The sequence below is a fragment of the Oxyura jamaicensis genome, chromosome 2 (genome assembly GCF_011077185.1).
Source record: "Oxyura jamaicensis isolate SHBP4307 breed ruddy duck chromosome 2, BPBGC_Ojam_1.0, whole genome shotgun sequence".
Taxonomy (NCBI): Eukaryota; Metazoa; Chordata; class Aves; order Anseriformes; family Anatidae; genus Oxyura; species Oxyura jamaicensis.
The window spans coordinates 134,656,041-134,660,081 of NC_048894.1; positions in this window are offsets into that span (position 1 = coordinate 134,656,041).

Here is a 4,041-nt window from a genome sequence, read left to right on the forward strand (position 1 = left end):
GTCACGGCCATTACACGGCAGTTGCAGCCCCGCAGGGCTGTGGGGAAAGAGTTGGGGGTCTGAAGATTATCCCCGGCTCCACGGCAGCTGAAGCCCTCTGTGTGTCCCCTCAGAAGTCCCCACCGTTCCCAGAGCTGCCCTCAGCGAGCTGTGCGGGGCTGCATGAGCTTGGCGTTTATCTCCGTAACAGCAAAGATCCGTGGTCTTTTAGAGGGAGTCTAGGAAATGCAGCCTCTCTAAACTGCCACCATGCTTCCCTCCGTGGTGCTAATTATGCCTCATTAGCTCTGCCTTGTGTTTGGAACAGCTTCGTAATGAAATAAGCCTTCTTGTGTGCACACCAGGAACTGATGAGAGGCTTTATTTTAGTAACTAAGCTGGCTGCTCTCTCGGCACCCCACAGTTTCACTTGGCACTGGAAGTTGCAGGCCTCTAGGTCCGACCTCGTACAAAAACATTGCATCAGTTCAAGCAAGGGTGTGGTTCCGTGTCTCCATTCTCCACGCTGAAACTAGTTGAGGAAGGTTGGTCCCCACGCCACGTACTGGGAGCTGGGTCACGGCACGCAGCCCCACAACCAGTTCCATTGGTCCTGCTGAAGACGGGGTTTGGGGCACTGCTGAATCCATTGAAGTCATGCTACTGCCTCCCCATACTGTTTCAACAGATGTGCTTAAAATACTGCAAATCCTTCTGAATCCATCACAGAATTTGAGAATCAAGGGCTCTCATATACAATACTGGCAGAAGGTTGGCCAGCTTTCAATCTCGCCCTGAGCTGGGACCCTCCCTTGCCCTGATGGACAAACAGATATAAACTCCTGAAGTGAAACACAACATTTTTATAGGTGTATAAAAACAAAAACCTGAATTTATATATATTTTGCTGAAGTAATGCAATGCCTCACAGATGCTCATGACGCTTGCCGTGGCTTATTTTGGTGATGTTTATAGGCCCTGTTTAGACTTTTACACATGAACGTGTTTTGTAGGTGTACTCCAAGTGTGGTGCTGTGGTCCACAGTCGGGTGGCTTCTCCAGGATAGCCTGGGACAGTATCACAACTGGGACAGCTAGTGCCAGTAGTTGAGTGAGTGGCGGGGGCATTCCAAGCCTGCATTGTTATCTGCAGTGACTCCCTGCCGCCTGTAACAGCTGCACCTCCGCATGAGAGAATGTGACTGTAATACCGTGCTTTGTGGTATCACATTTCACATCACATTCAGGTGGCTGTGAGTACACTGTCCTTGGCTTTGGGACTTGGCAGAGCTTACAAGCTGGCATTTCTTTGCTGCAAGGTAAAGCAGCAGTGCTTGGATATTACAGCCAGTTGTGCGATTTCAGGGAGCAATGTAGGTATCCACAGACACTGTATTTATTAACTGATGAAAGTGAAGAAAATTATTTGATTAGCAGCAGCAATTAGCTTAGATTAGAAAAATAGTTGGTGGTGACCACTAACATGTTCCAACAAAATGGTACAGCTCTGCTGATTGTCCCATCACAGTTTTAAAAAGTTGATGTTTTGCAAGAAAACCTAAGTGTGATAATAGGAAGCCATGGTGAGAGATCCATCATGGGCCACAGGTCCCCCTGGGGAAGGATACCAGAGTTGCAGGTGGTATTATGAAGACCCTCCTGTTGAGTAATAGAGCAGGGTGGGAGGTGCAGAACTCACAGGGTTGTAGGAAAGCCTTGGAGAAAGTGGGATGTGCAGATTAACGAAAGAAACTAGGAAGAAGGGGATTGATGGGTGAGAGGGGAAGAAGCTTCGGGAACACAAGTAATAAAAAAGTGGGTAGATAGGTAGGTTTCTTGCTGCGGTCAGGGAGGCGGAGTTAAACCCAGCTTCTCAGCAGGAAGGAAGATGTGAGTAGTTTCAGAAATGCCTTGAAACAGAAAGTGGTACAAAGCAACGTGTGGGGAGAAACAGAACTAATGCAGAAAGGGGAAAACAGGGAGATTAGCAAAGGGGCTGAAAGTGAGACAGATGGTGGGAAGGCAGACAACAGAAGGAGAGGAGAGAAATACAGCAGCAAGGTGCTGGGTGGAACCTTAGGAGGTCGTCATGCCCCAAAGCATCCTAGTACATTCCCGTAGGTAATAACACCGATGTGATCTGGAGGATGACACTTCATGCACAGACTATGCTTAACCAGGCCTGGGGATAACGCACCGCCAGGAAGAAGCAGCTGGAATACCAGGAGCCTGGGCAGCAAAACATGGGAACCCGACCGACTGGTGCATGCTGTCAGACCGGATACTGAAGGCATAAAAGAGGCAGGGTGGAATGGGAACCGTGGCTGGGAAACAGGCATTTTAGGGAATGTGTTACCCAAGAAAAAGAAAAAGAAAGGTCAATGCCACTACAGGAGCAATTAGTGGTAAGTGGCTTCAAAAATTAACAAATAAATAAAATACTGATTAATCAAGAACCCAGAGACATAATGGGAATTAAAAATACTTTTAGGGTAAAGCTTAACCTATAAAAAGGTTACTGTATGCAGTGGTAGCCTGCTGAAACAGTAAGGTGAGGAGTCTGAGCTTTCTAGATGGAAAGCTGGAAGACAAATCCACAAATAAAATGGGGGTCCCCAACCCTCCTGCAGCTGGGGCACCATCACCTCATGTCCCTGATGTCAGATTAGCACAGCACATTTCTGCCACCTCTTTTATACACATAGGAATTCATTTCAGTGATTGCCACTACCCAAATCTTACACCAAAAAGGTAAAAAGTGACTCCAGCCAGCTTTCCACCACACAGAGGTTGTTTAGGGAAGCCTATAAACCATGGAGCAGGGCCCTGGTGACTGTCTTTGCAGGAAGCACGCTCCACAGCCCAGTGAAGTGCATCAGGATCAGGCCACCCGACTGCGCTTGAACATCTGGGGGCTACCAGGATCCCAAACCCCAGAGTGTTTCTGAAACGTGGCCTGAGCCCTGCTGCCAAACCAACAAACATGCACAGGGTAGGAGGAGATGGTGCGGGCTGCGGACCTGCACCTCAGCAGGAGCAGCAACGAAGAGAAGTATGAAGTGAGCTATCATGTTGGCAAATATTTTGGGAAGGGCCATCACAGCGAAGCCAGAGACACACAGCTAGGGTGTTAAAGAAGTAGGGATTTCACTGGGTGTTAAAGAAGTAGATGTACTGTAGGGTTTCACTGGGGAAAGTTAGTGTTACTTGTTTACCCTACATTCAGGGACCATGTCATAATGGAACATCACTTTCTGATCAACTCGTGTTTAAAACATAAATTTCACAGTGAAATAAAAAATAAGAAGGAAGAAAGAAAAGAGGAGGTTGTCACAAGGAACAAAACCACCCCTGCCCATGTGTGCTGGAGGGAAGGCTGTGTGAGGGAGCATGACAAACCTGCTCGGGGTTCCCCTGGGGAGCTACTCCTGGCCGTATGTGGTGCCAGAGGGGAGTCGCTGACCGGGAATGGGGTCGTGGGGTTGTGGGGTCGTGCGGCAGGGGGTCCCTCCAGGGGCGAGCAGCCCCTCCACCGCGCCGACAGCGAGGCGCAGCCCGGCGGGCAGCACTCCGACGGCGGCACGAGCAGGACGAGCACCTCACGGCGAACCCGGGGCTGCCGTTTCGGGAGCGGGGGGTGCTCCTCAGGGCCCCCCCGGGGAGAAGCGAGGCCCTGGGCGCCGCGCAGCCCCGCCCGCCATGGGCGCTGCCCGCCCGGCCGCCACGTCCCGGGGCGGGCGGCGCCAGGTGAGCGCTCCCCGTACCTGCGCCACGTGGGGGGCGGGCAGGTAGCGCCGCGGCCCCAAACTTGCAAAAGCCCGCAGCCATTTGCCAGCTTCCCAGGGGTGCAGCCGGCGTGGGAGCGGCAGCCTCCCGCCCCCGGGGAGAAAGCAACAAAAAATTATATATCTAATAAGGATAATAGAGGGGGGAGGGAAGGAAAGGGGTTGCCCGCGCGCCTCCCCCGCGCCAGGGCTGCAGGTGGGGGATCTGCCGCTTGGGTCCTTGTTTGGAAGCGACCTGAAGAGGGAAAGTTTCTGGCCTCTTCTCCTCCCCCTTTCT